Genomic DNA, 14736 nt, shown 5'->3' on the forward strand with positions numbered 1-14736 from the left:
CTCACTGAACATGAGATGCCCTTGCTTTAGTATGCACAAAAATGTCTCAATTGAGTGAGTTGTAGGTTAACCTAGCCTATTTTCTTCCCTCCATCCAGTAGTTTGTGCTTGTGAATATATATCCCACAACAATTGTCTGAATTCCTACATGTTTTGGGTTGGGATCTCTCTGAGACAGAAGCAAATTATATTTTATGACCTTGATGCATTTCTTTTTCTTTTCTCTCCATGAATTTTCTACTGTTTCTGATCCCAAACACTTGAGGTGTTTGTTCTGTCCCATGCCCAGTCTCTACAGCTTGTACCCCTTGGGCTGGTGGCTGTGAGAGCTCAGAGCACAGGCTGGAGCTCTTCCTAGCCATTCCAATTCCAAGGAGCTCTTCCAATGCCACATTTGGGTAAATTATGCAGATGAGCCTGAGTTTGAAAATTCAGACACCCAACTCTCTCCAAAACCTTTAAAACCAATCTTTGCATGGAAAACATAGAGAGAATTTCCATTTCTCCCCCTCTCCATCCTGTGTCCCAGTCAGGGAGTCCCCAATCCCCAGGCTGCCTTTCTGTGCCTACTTAATGTCCCATGTCTCACACTGCAGACCTGGTGGCACAGCACTGACAAGTGCCTGGGTGAAGAGAGACCTGGGTGGTGACTCTTAAGCCAGAGGGAGCTCTGGATATATTTTCGGAGTACAAAGTTGGAAGAGCAGAAACCATTTCTTCTTTACTCCTCCACTTATCTGCCCAGCAAATATCACATCTCACAAAGGGCCACTGCTCTTAGCAGCTGTTTCACAGTCCCATCTCTGGCCTCTCCCATTTTGGCTGAAATACTTGTTCAGTATGCTTTAGCTGCTGTTTATGGATCATGCTAAGGCTTCTTCAGTCCAAAACTAAATCTACCCTCACAATCCTCCAAAGCAAGTCCTTACAAAGTAAGCAGGCTTCACTTAACAACAATAATACCTTTTGTGGTTTGTAGTGACAAAGGATCCAAGTGATTGCCTGAGTTCAAAGCAGGTGACATGAGCAATCCCTGTAACACTGAGTTTTGGTGCTCTTTTTTGCCCACTTATCTGCCTGTTTGAACTAATGCCTTCACCCCTCTCTACCTAACTCCACAAGTAAGTATATGTGTGCAAAATTCTTTCAGGGCTGCTTTTGAAAGAGAGGAATTTTTTCCTGAGGTAACTCTTATCTCAGAGAAGTACAATGCTATGACCCCAGCAGCAGGAGTCAGGAGTTGCCTCTAGCAAAATGAAGAAATCAAGAACCCAGGCTGCCTCCTCTGCCTCCAAGTATGAGGCTGTTTGTATGGATTAGGAATTTTAGACTAAGCAGTTTTATTTTGGCATGCACAAACACAAAAGCAGACTTTTGCAATAGAAACTGTAGATTGCCTTAAGCATAGGTGTAATCACCAGCCTGCCCATAATAAGTAACAGTAGTCCCAGCTCTGACATTAATTCATAGTGTGACCTTGGACATGACATTTGCATCCATGTTATCCAACCTGGCAAGTAAATGCAAGTCCCAGTGGTGGACAGAGATGGCACAAGTGCCAAGCACTTTAAAAAAAATCAAATTAAGCTTCCAAGGGCTCAGGTTTCCCACTTGTAGGGGAAACTATGAGAGAAATCATTCCTCAAGAGCAAGATCTGAAAAATGCACAGAGATGATAAAAACTCCAGCCCCCTGTGGACTTTGAGTTTCCACACCTCTACAGCTAGTAAAAGGGTCTTTCTGTCAGGAACCCATTTCCCAACAAAAATGACTCAAGGCTAGCTGTGATAGCTCTTCCCCATATCTGACTAAAGTTTCATGCTGAGTGAGGAATACATGGCCTTGAATAGAGGTGCTTCAGCACTTCAAAATCATCCCATCTGTACCCATTACTCCATTGCAATCAATAAGCTTTTCTTAGGCTATATAAAGGAGGACTTCAGATGCAAAATTGTATGACATTCTACTACCTCCAAAGGCAATTCCCAAAACAGTGTGCAAATATAAACTAGGATAATGCAGCAGGAAATGATGATAAATCTAAAATCTTGCACAGAACTGCTTAAGCCTTGTATTGTGCCTGCACTTTGTGGAGTAGGGCACTAAGCACCTATTTTGATATTGCCCTAATGCAAGCCTGGTGGCTCAGGTTAACCTGCTGGAGGCATCATGTGCAACTTGAAACAAGCCCAGTGATATTAAAAAGTTGTGTTTATAAAGAGCAGCTGTTGTTGTTACAGAATATATCTTTCCCCTGGACACAGAATCAGCAGGTAACTCAATCTTTGCTGGAGCTTTGCAGAAAGAAATGCACCCTAGGGCTACCATGTACCTCTCAGGCTTTTTTAGCACAATGAGAGGAATTTCACTATAGAGCCTAGATTAGTCTGGATGCAAGTGCTCAGATTAATGTCCAACCTGCCACTGCCCCTTACCCAGTTCTTGTATATGACTGCAGGAAACTTCAAATGCTACTTTTCTCTTTATGTTGGGTCACTCATTTTCTCCTCCATAAGATATAAACTCTGAAGATGAATGAATTAATACTTCTCTGTTTCAATGATGCCTTTTGTGAGCGCTCATAGTGATTTCACTGGCTGATTGAAAAAGATACATATATTAAAATATCATTAATTTTATGGTTAAGTTTAACAGATAGCATGACATTTACCAGGAGAACATCACTCTATGGCACCTCAGTTAAAAAATAACCTCTTCTGACATAATTTGGGCTGCTCAGATGTTTCAAAAATGATTCAAAGACAAATTATCAGCTCTATGGACATGCATTAATTTGAGAGACATGTTCAGCTATTAAGTTGTTGGACGACAGAAATCAAAACCAAAGGATGATGAGCAAAGGCATGACATATCTCTGCTATATAGCCTTCTTAGCTACATTTTTACACAGTGATCAGAATGCACAAATAGTTCTCTGATTTTCAAATTGTTGGGGGTATAAAAAACCCGGTGTATTTTTTATGCTTTAAAAAGATGCATTTACATTCTGTGTGGCTGAAGAGCAGTGAGATTAGAGTCTTTATCATGCAAAACCTGCATTCTGTTTTTTCACTTATCCTGACTATGAATTTGCTGACCTTTTTCTAATGATAACTGTATGCATACCTCCTAAAACCATCATCCCATGTAATTCTAGACCACCATACTATTACCATTACCAAAATTTTCTGCATTTAATTCCATGTTCCACCACCTCTTTTCCTCTTATGTGCTATGGCTGGCAGACCACATGTCTCCCCTGCTTCCTTTCTGCCCCAGACATCTGCAGTGTCAGCATTATGGTGTTCCAACACCCTCTCTCCACTCAAGCCATGAAACCTGCAAGGTAATCCTTTGAATTGCTGCCTCCTTAGTGTCCTTGCCACCACTTCCTTTCCCTCAAGCATTAACAGATGTTTTCTCAAAACATCTGCCACTTCTCATCTCCCCCTCACCTCCCCATTTAACCTTATTTCCCTGCAGCACTTTGTTACTCTCTGTTTGCCACTGACAAATGTCCTTGTGGTATTCCTCACCTACCCAGCCCCACACCAGGTGCACGCCTGGCCCCGTTTTTGGCAGGGTGTGCCAAACCAGGGCAGGAGCTGTGGCCATCTGTTGCAGCTGTTGTTTCATGGCTCCTGGCAGTGCTGGAGCAGCCCCTGTCTCTCAGGCAGGAGGGCTGCAGAGAGCAGCTGAAGTCAATAAATCACCCAGGCACTCCAGGTATGCCCAGCAATAAGGGCAGATGCTGGGCACAACCCAAGCACCTCTTGGAAAACTGTTCTGCAAACAAATCTGTCGTTGAATTTTTGGGCACAAATATTAAACATTCTGCACAGCACCCTGCTGAGATGGAGATGAGAGGTTCACAGCTCAGTTTGATCTGTGATTGTGCCAAACATGGCTCCTGCTCAGCACACAGCAATGCTTCTTTCTGTCTTTTAGGAAGATTCTGCTCTTTTGCTTGAGTGTCTTTGAGAAGATGCTTTTTTCAGTCTCTGCATGAGCCATGTAGTTTGAAATTGATCTTGGGCCTGAAGAGATTCAAGACTTGCCAAATCTAAAGAAATATTAAAAGAAAGACCTCCTGGAATTGAAGAATATAGAGCTAAGGGAGATGAACAAGTGGAAAGAAAGAAAAGTTATCTCTGCCTTGCATGCTGAAATGCATTTAGAGCATTCAGTTCTGCATATAATCTCAACACATCCTAAAGTAAGACTGGATCCCAGACCTGTGGTTTCCCAGACTCTGATTCTGCTCTGGTGTTGATCTTTTGTGTCAGAAAGGGCTCTGGAGACAACTTGGCCTTATGGAAATCAAATTTTAAGAAAAATAGATATTGACTATTGACAGATATTGATGATGATGAGGAGAAGGAGGACGAAGAGTAAGAAAAGAAGGAGGAAAAAGTGTGGTGGGAAAAGACCAGGGAATCCCAGAAACACAGCTCTCAAAGTAGCCTTTCTGGCACAGCTGTGTTAAAGGACTGAATTGAGAAGCCTTTCACATGTGGGACCATTGCTGCCATGATAAAAAATGACTTGCATCATCTCAATGTGACTAGAGCAGTTCTGCTCCTTTTCAAACATGTCAGCAGCTCAAATCACTCAGCTTTTTCTTGGTGGTTCTGCAGATAGGAATGCCAGGATCTTACTGAGGATAACCATTTTGTGTAACACTGTCCAGCCAGCACTGCTTGTGCAAAAACAAAAGTTATTTTTAAGTCAAAACCATTTTTCACAGAGATATGATCATGCTAATATCAAGCAACCCAAGATTATTCCTCCTGTTGTGACCATTGTAAGTGTATCTATCTATAGTCCATACAAAATAAGCAAAATTTTTTGCCATCAGTGATCAGTTTTGAAACTTTGCAAGTGAGGATTTTCACCACTGTCCCATAGGAAAATTAAACACTGGGATGCTTGATGCATGGCTAATGTGAATCCTGGATTTTGGAGAATAGATGAAGAATAAAATTGCATTAATAGAATATCAAGTATGATAAATTACTTTTGGTTTTAATGTTTTTCAGAAGTCTCTAATCCAGAACATCAATACTTTTGAAGGAAGAGTATGCCATCTTGGAGTATTGCATGGGCATATTTCATGCCAAACATGTTCATGTCATTTTCACCCCAAAATAATTTGATTGCCACTAATTATTGTCTGAATACAGTCAAGATCTAATTAAATACATGTATTATCACTGTCTATATCTACTATGATTTTTAGATTTTTTATATATACTAGCTGGTGTTTTCACTATAAAAAGAAATAGTACAAGGAGGCCTGGATCTTGCTCTGCCTTTCAGGAGAAGCTCTCCCTCACAGTCAGCATGCATTAAGGCAAGTGCCAAGATATTTTGTCTGGGCAGAAGAACCCACCTATTCAGCAGGCACCAATGCTTCCCAGCTCAGGCAGTGACATGATGGTGTGATGAGGACCTGAAATAGCCCAGGGGAGAAAAGAGGTGTGCAAGGACATGCATACCCCTTATAAACATCCCTTCCATGAAATACATGCTGTGGACCAGCTTTTGCTTAAGACAAGTTTCAAGCTGAAAGGTATGTAAACATGCTGAGAGCATTTCAACAGGATGAAACAGATAACAGAATAATCTGTCTGCAGCTGTAAGTTTTCTTTTCTTTATGCACAGCTTCCTCTAAATAAGGAGATTGTAATGCTGATCTTTGGATTCCTGAATAAATTAATTCCTTACTTTGTCTGCAGGCCTGTCTGGTGGTACGAGTGATTTAAGTATAACTGGCAAGCCAGCATCATTCCATTCCCATATAAGCCACAACTCACTAAAGGGATGGACTGTTCTCCTAGAAAATATACAAAGCCAAAGGTAGCCAGATGCTTCTCCACAAGTTGTATGAGACATTGTGAAAGTTGATAATAAGGCTTACAAAGGAAGTCTTCTTGGGACCCAGTCTTTATCTCTGGAAAGCTGGAAAAGTGCCTCAGCAAGGATGTCCATCAAGTTCAGGGTGCTGGGGTTGGCTAGCACCAGCCTAGGATGTAGGTGAGGCTGCTGCAGCTCTGTGTGATGGCTCCAGCCTGTAGGGAGGCTGAGCTTGTATTCCTGATAGGCAAACACACACACAGACACAAAATGCACATTGCTGGCTGTATGGGTCAGCACTGTACCATGTACCATACACATACCATGCTGTGTCTTGGCATTCCTGGCTCCACAGAGGATGTCTAAACAAAGTAAAAATACCCCTTAAGCACAGAGGAATAGCTGGATCTCCAATTCTGCTTGCATGTGTAAGACCAGGCTTCCACAAGTTATCTTGATGGATTCCATCTTGGAATGTCCAACTTGAAATACATAAAAGAAGGATGATTTCTAGAGGATTCAAATGCTAATTAAATTCGCTCCTATGAAAGCTTCATATTCCCACATAACAGAATTTCTCTGCTCTCCTGGAAGCACAAGTGCTGTGTATATCCTCAGCATCTTTGCCTCACATACTCCTGGATCTGAAATAACCCTAATTGCCGTAATTTAATTAAACTATCAGTTTGAAACGTCTGAGTGTTGCATTGAGACTGCATGGAAAGTATGAGTGCAGATAATTGTGTTAGCTAGGAATAATCAAACAGCTTGCAGCATAAGAATAGGCTGCTGTTAAATGTTATACAAACTGACAAATCCTGAGGCCATGGTGTTAGGCTGTTCCTGTTGTGGGCTGCTGAAGAACTGAGGCTGTAAATGTTTATTTTAAAAATGGGCATCCAAGGGTGTGTTCCAGATGATTTGTTACTCCTTGCTGAGGTTGTGTGTATTCCCTCAATACCCACTATAGATATTAGCCCAGCCCCAGTGTTTGATACTGCAAGAGCAAAACCATTTGTAAGGGGGAAAGCACAAGACCTGGATTTACTGTTTGCAACCTAGATCATGGAGATGCTTAGAGACTGACCACACCTAGGGAGGGTTTGGCCCCTTTAATTTATACTCAGATGGCTTTTTCCTTTACTGGCATTATGTTTATTTTCACCTCACTCAAACTGCAGAGCTATCCTGTGAGAAAGAGGAGAGCTGTAAGAGAGATCATGGCAGTGACACAACACTCTCCACTTCTGAGAAAGGTTTATCATCCACTGTATCCCAGCTGGTGAGCTGTGCTGTGTGGTTTTCTCTGAGTTTTCCTCTGTGCTCTAGCAGAAGAGAATTCTGTGACAGGGCTGTACAATAACCTTCTGCTCTATCCTCCAGGCCACTTCAGCCTTACCAAGTGGTCTCCCTACCCTCAGCCCCTCCTGGCAGCTCCTGCACAGGCAGGTGGGTGACAACAGATCTGATATTTGAAGTGGCACAGCTGGAGATGGCTGTTAGTGGGGAGAAAGCAACACCACTATGTTTTCTTATCCCTTATCAACTTACTTTGAATAAAAGACCATAATCCTTGTTGATTATATTGACATACATTAAAAAGAGCCTCTACCAAGAGATTGGGAAGTCATCTTTCAAGGCAGCTAATTAGTAGAAAAGCAATTAAAAGACATTTTATCTTAAAAGTAGCAAGGTGTGAAAACTCTTTTTTGTTTTTGAGACTGATCAGTTGTGTGTTGTCAGTTCTAAGGCAAGATCATAAAACAGGCTGCTAAAGGCAATCATTAGAAAATAAAGAACTTGATTTTCCAACTGAGGATGTTATTTTTAGGGTGTGTGTTAAATGCATCAGTGTGTTTCTAAACCAAAAGATGTGAAAGGAAACAAATGTGAGACTTGTTTCACATCAGCAGCTTGGCTCACAGGGCTCTCACAGTGGGAGGTTGCATTTTGGGCTTTGTCAAAAATGGAAAAGCAAAGCTCAGTTCAGCCTGAACTCAACCCAGATAATAAAGACTGACTTTGGACCAGGCCCAGACTAAAACAAATCACAGCTCTCGTTGTCCTAAATCAAACCTCTGCCCTTCCTGTGGTTTGCTCACCAGCTCCTGGGCAGTGCCAAGGGCTGCCCTGGTCTGTAGGCTCCCTGTGAGCCTGTGGGCTCAGGGCTCACCCCATTACCCTGTGAAGCTGCTGGGCACCTTCTGTCCCTCCTGGCAGCATCAGCCCCGTGTTCACTGGGGAGGGGACATCTGAGACAGCTCTGCCACCTCCTCCTGCCCAGAGCTTCCTGCTCCCCCTGGCCCTTCAGGAGCCCTGGCTGACAGCTGGGGCCTGGACCACATTTCCCTGCAGGAGCTCCTGCTGCTCCATTTCAGCTGCCAGGCAGCCCTGTCCTTACCAATCAAAACAGGAAGGGAAATATAACATCATAAATAATCCAGGCATTAGACTATGAGTTGCTATGGGGAATCGAAACCCAAACAACCAACAAGAACAACAAAACCCTCAAAACTCTCTAAATGCCACAGTATCCTTGTTATCTCTGTTGAACTGTTTTCCTGGGTCTTTGCAAGAGAAAGAGTCAGTTTATCTTTTCCCCTCCAGGCTGTTGGGTAGCTTTTGGACATGATCCAAACTCCCCTGAAGTCAGTGAAAAGTTTCCAAGGTCTCAGAATCAAGCCCCAAATGCAAGATGGCAAAAAGTGTGAGTATCCTGCCTTATACTCCAGGCAAAAATACACACACTCTACAGGTGCCAAACACCAGAGCTCAGTAAACAGTTCTTTCCCTTCCCTGTTTCTCCAGAGCATGAGCAAATGTCTCTGATACAGCAGATGAACCTCTTCTCAGAAAGGAGGGCAGGTCTGGCTCCCTTCTGGCAGTGAAATTGCTATTAGCAGTGGAGCTGCACATCACAGGAGTGGTCTTTCTCCTGGTTCTTGACTGCACAATTTCACACAAAGCCCCGTTTCACTGATTTTGTCACCATATGAGACACTTTACCTCATAGCACTCTAGGTCTCTAAATAATAACCCTCTGCTTTTGGTCAGGCTGAAGAATTGTGCATGCTAAGAATCTCTGAATAGTCACCAAACTGTCCATATGGCCCAGGCTATCTGTGTTTTAAACAGTCAACCTTTAAGTTACCTTCTCCAATCAGCAAACAACCTTAGATAGCACAATTTCAGTGGCAACCTGAGAGATGAGACATTGACTGATGCCACAAGCAGATAAACTTCTGCAGACCTGAGTGCCTTCTACTCTGACCCCATGCACCAAGGATTTTAAAGAGGACAGATAAGGACCTGGCCATAAAAATAGTTCCACAGGCAGAGAGACAGAGCAGTAGAGGATAAAGTGATGGCAAGCATTTTAAACCCTCTAATTCATTCAAATTGCTGTATGTTAGACCAACTATGCTCACAAAGAGCCGAGGTGAAGGCAAAATACTTACCTATGACTTTATAAGCTCTTTTCAATACAGTTTGTGCCAGGCACAAGGACAAGGTTTGGAAGAGCCTCTCATGAGGGTCTGTCATAAAGGAATTGAATTTTGTAACAAAAAATACACATTCCCCTCCTCACTTAGCACCACCTTCTAGTGAAAATGAACATCACAAAGATGTAAGGATAACCCCATATCAAGCCACCACTTGCTATAGCAGCTTGATTTTTCCAGAAGCAATGCCTCAGGCAAGCTTCAGAATTTAGATTTCTGCTACTCTTCACATTTCCCTAAAGCTATTTTTTTCTTTTTTCCCTAAGCTGTTACAACTCCCTGAGAAATTCAGGTTCTGTGTGATTTCTTCCAGCTTTCCTCCTCCTGACCATGGGACTCACTGAACACCACAGTGTCACAGAAAAACAAAGCTGGATCTTCTGCCCCTGGGCAAGATCAGCTACAGACATACAATTTCTGACAGATGTCCTGAAAAAATGATATCTTGCTCTTATTCAACAGCCTTTCTGAACTGTGTCAGCTTTTTTTGCTCACACCTGACTCAGATCTTTAGCTTGATCCATAGATAAAACTTCATGAGTCTTTCTGCAGTCAGTGGAGGCCTCCAGAAGGTGGGCCAGAGGTGGCTCGGGTAGGGGCACATGTGCCCTGGACAGGTTAAGGTTAGACAACATGAACACCCTGCTGTGTGCATTTCCATAATGTGCCAGGCTGATTTGGAATAGAACTCTTGCAAGGTTTTCCTCTCAACTCCTGTGTTCTGGTAAAGGCCAAAGGGGTGAAGAACATCTGGCCAGCTGTGTTGTAGGTACACAGAAGAACAACCAGTGCTGCCACCATAGGTGAGACATGCAAAGATAAGAAAGAAGAGATTTTTTTTTTTTCCCCATGACAGCTGGCAGCCATTGCCAAAATTCCTCTTCTTGGTACCAGTTATTTTGAAAGTTTTGCACACACACACTCACCACAAGGCAATGAGAGTGTCTAGGGCTCATCTTCAACCACCTTACACCTTCACTTCTCTGCTGTGGGCAGCCCATCCCACACTGATTAATTATTGCTGCCATTATAGTTATGATTATTGCTATTACTATAAAAACTGCTATCAATGTTAATAAATATACCACTGGGTTTAGATTGGCTTCTCCCTTTTTAGTGGAGTAGGGTTCCTGCTGAAACTTCTTCCTGCCTGCAAAATATTACTCTGAACCCTTTCTTCCATTGTAGTCACAGCAGACATTTTCCAAGTACTCTGGGTCACAGTCACTCCTTGGAAATGTCAGACATGCCTCTTGTGAAGAGCTCCTCTTTTTAACAATAGATTGCTATTTCAAGCAAATACTTGGTGAGTCTCCAGGTTTTGCCAGTCCTGGCATCTTTGGAAAAAAAAAAAAAAGGATATTTATGAGCAATGTTGGTGGGTGGAGGGGTTTACATCAGGCATGTAAAAAGCATACCTTGTGGTTTTAGTGCTGCATGAATTGTAACCACTGGAGGTAGTGAGGTGCATTCCACTCACTGTGACAAAGATAAGGATTTGCCTTCCCAATTATTTATGGAAGCCTGGTGTTCAACTATGCAATGCTGTCATGGATAGATTTCCTTTCAGAAATGCACTGCAATATTAGCTGCCCCTCAAAACATCCACTCTGTCATTTTTGCATAGATGAATGCTGACATGACAGAAGTGCTATTTGTTGTACAGGTGTGACTGGAGTGTAGGGCACACAGGAGTGGCTCTCTGTGCTCCCCAGGTACATCATGTTGACCTCAGAGACTCCATGAACCAGGAACATGTGTAGCTGCCCAAAAATGAGTGTCTCAGCCTTCTAGGTGAAACTCCAGAGGTGCAAGTCCTCTCCCTCCTGATTTTCCTTTTAGCTTTTCTCTCTTCCCTCTCTCTTTACGCCAGATTACACTCTGGTCAGTTTTAACATGTCATCTGCCAGGCATCTTTTAGCTAACTATTATCAGATGGCTTAGATAAATACTGCCTTTTCCTGGTCTTGACTGCTCATTCTTACCCACAAAGTACCTTCCCTGCTAGTCTGAAATAATTGTTTTCAAAAATATGTCTGGTTTTTTGACTGAGTGAATCACATCAGGCACCACGTACAGCCTATGGAGCCCAAAGCAGCATTCAGCTTACCCTAAAGTGTGGGGACTTTATAAACATCCTCACCTTTTAAACATCCTTACTGCTAAAGCAAAACAAGACAAAACCTCCCAGATATTAACTATAAAGACTACTACAGGAAAAGAGTTGCTCCAAGTCAACATTTAGGTGGAAATCATCCCTGGTGGAGCTGGATTCAGAGAGGGAAAAGGGCAAGAGAGCCTGTGATCCACAGATAACTTTTACTGTTTTCCCCTTTTGCCACTCAGTGCTTTCACCCAGCTGTAGCAGCACAGCACTGAAGAAACCAGGACTCTGCCTGCTAAAACAAAGCTAATCCATGCACATGCTGGTCTGAGCTGACATGGGCTGGCAGCAGAAGGTTTTAAAGGAGATCTTCTTAAAGCCTGCTAGTGGCTGGAGGGTCATTTGCATGTCAGGGAACACTCCCGATGGAAACAAGCAAGCATAAACACCTACCCTTTACAAGCCTGCTTTCATGCTTAAAGAAACCTGATGCTCAGCCATGTGGAGAAAGCATTTCTTTCCTCTCCACAGCATAAAGTTCACTGAAATGGAAAGCAGCTCTTACAGCTGAGTGCTCCAACTGGAATTATTAAGTATTTTTGATAACTAGCAAAATGATGCATTCACATTATCTGTTATCATGTAAATACTCTGTACTGAATGCACAAAACCTTTTTTTTTTTTTCCAAGATTAGCTTGGCTTAGATACATGTGATAAGAATTTTAATTAAAATGTTTAGGTGTGAAACAGGATTTAAATATTATTGCCTATCACTTTAGTGCCTTTATATAAAGGCAAATGTGATCCTCTGTGTTTAAATGGCTTAAAGAATCCAGCTTAAAATGCATTACACAAGAACTTCTGTGTTGCCATTAATAGCCCAGGCTTTATTTGAAGTGCAGAGGAAAAATAATAACCAAAAGGTGAATTTCCAAGTTTTTTCTAGTTTAAAGAAATCTCAATCTCACTTCTATTAAATAATGTGATTTATTTGCAAAGTTAGGAGAATCTCTAAAAAGACACTAAAAGCAGAAGTTATAAAGCATACAGATTACCTGGGCTGCCTCGAGGAGTCTCTCTATAATGCATGCTTGCCTGGGCTCATCCTTTAAAACTGAGGTAATAGGGATTTAATAGGAAAACAGTTCCACACACTCACCAGACTGGCAGCCACGGCTCCCTGCAAGGATGCCCTCCTTCTGTGTCCTCGTCCCTGCTGTCCCTGCTGTCCCTGCTGTCCCTGCTGTCCCTGCAGACAGTGGTGCCCTCTTTCCCCACATAAGGCTCACCCAGCACCAAAGCTCTACTGAGTGGGTGGGAGGAAATGTGTTCTGTTTGCAGGACAAGGAGGCCACTGTATTTTTAGTACCTGGATCCTTGCCTATCTCACTGCCCCTCTGGGATCAGCTCCCTACCTTAGTTTTTGAGCCTGTGAGCCAACAGTCCCAGGAAGAGACAAAAACCTGCTCCCAGCACTGAGAACTGTGCATGCTTAGGGAATGTTTAACCCAATGGGCATTCACACACATTCAAATCTTCTTCTGGCCCCGGGTCTTAGGCATGTACTAAGACTTTAGGAATCTGTTTCAGAGAAAAGTTTCATAATTTGGAAGCACTGCCCAGCAAAACTCAGATATTTGTTGTCCTGGAGCTATTGACACTCAGCCTGAGGACTCTCTAGTAAAAGTTTAGGGTGGTCTGAAACATGAATCTGGGAGGGAGCCCCTGAGTTGTTCACATTTGGTCACAGCTCTTTTCCTTCCAGACCAGAGGCAGGTGCCTCTCCACAGTGAAGTTATGCTCCCAGCAGGAGCTCTCCAGCCTGGCACCTCCTCACCTGTGGGCATCATCCAACAACCCTCAGGCCTCTGCTGGAGGTTTTCGTGTTCTACTGGTGATTCTTGTCACCCTTCAGTACATTTTATTTTGAAACAAATTAAACCTCTTCTATCTATAGGCTTCAATGGTTTTAAAATATGATTTTACGTTATCTGAATGGTCGGTTAATATTGTGCAAGACTTCATATCTGGAAAAAAGTCTGCATTTTTCACCAGTCATCAGCCCTGCAATGACTAACTCCCAAGAGCTGTGAGACCATTTTATAAGCAGGAGTAAAGTGATAAATCTGGCTTTTGCAGCAGGAGGCTCCTGCATCCCTCTCTTCTGTAAGCCTGTTAAGGCTGGGCAGTGTGCCAGCAGGGAGCAAGCATTATGACTGAGGCCATCCCTGCCTGGTCTGCTGATGGCTGAGTCTGCCCTCACTGTTCCTTCTCTTGTATGACAAATAACTCTGTTTGCAGCCCTCCTCTACTGGAGAAGATGATTCTTGTTCTACCACCTTAAGTTTTCTACTAAGGGATGGTCCAGGAGAGCAGAAAGCCTGAACGGTGAGTTGAGCATGGATTGCAATGGCTACAGCTGTGATGGAGGAGTGTGTGCTTTGGAAACAGGAGCCAAGCATGTCTGGTAGCCTATAAATAAACAACTTGGGGCCCAGACTTTCAGACACTCATGTGTGTCACAGAAAGGCCTGTTACAGCTCTTCAGCACACTGGAACTGATGTTAATATCTACAGGCACATGGTGGGGAGCCAGAGTGTAGAAGACCTGAGATGTACAGCAGGTCACATGATATTTGTAAATTATGATAGAGCAACTTCACCCACACAGACAAATGAAAGAACTAGCAGGAAGTTATCCGTGTCCCATGTCTAACCTGTTGTGCTATATCTCTCTTATTTTGGGCCCAGATCATCAAAGCTGGAAGGGATCTCCAAGATCAGCTAGTCCAACTGTCAAACCAACATCACTATAATCACCCCTAAAGCATATTGCCAAGTGCCACACCTCCTATTTGGTGTACATTGATTTCAAAAAGAAAGGAAAGCTTTGAGGAAATTTTCCTGAAGCAATTAATTTGCCTTTTTCTAGTCTCCTAAATCCATTCCTCTGCTCACTGATAGATTCAATTCCCTTCACAAAGCTGCATTCATAGGTGACAAATCTAGCTGATCTAGATCATTTCAGTGTGACATGTGTTTCCATGGATAACTCTCCCTGTGGCTACACCACTATCAGCAAAACCCACTCCATCTCTCCTCCTGCACAAGCCCCCAGATTCCCACCTCTGCTACCACAACACAGGACAGAGCTGGATCAGCTGAGTGGGCACAGCCCTGCCTGAGTCTGTGCTGAGACAACTGGGCCACCTCAAAATACTCTTTAAAAAATAATAATATAACCTAGATTGCTCCTCTGCTTGGTTCTGCAA

At 43.0% G+C, this 14736-nt stretch overlaps 1 protein-coding gene across 2 annotated transcripts in view; it reads right to left on the reverse strand.

Annotated features, from left to right (window-relative positions):
- The window catches only part of FHL2 (four and a half LIM domains 2), a 52975-nt gene extending 40209 nt beyond the window's left edge, over nt 1-12766 (reverse strand). Inside the window, exon 1 of one of the 2 annotated variants that reach the window (XM_079320623.1) lies at nt 12624-12766. The gene's annotated coding sequence lies outside the window, so the exon portion shown is untranslated. Of the gene's footprint in view, nt 1-12619 lie in introns of both variants that reach the window. The other variant, XM_079320625.1, reaches the window with a different exon arrangement.
- Nucleotides 12767-14736: the final 1970 nt, after the last annotated feature.

Source organism: Erithacus rubecula, assembly GCF_903797595.1.
Source record: "Erithacus rubecula genome assembly, chromosome: 1".
NCBI classification, from domain to species: Eukaryota; Metazoa; Chordata; class Aves; order Passeriformes; family Muscicapidae; genus Erithacus; species Erithacus rubecula.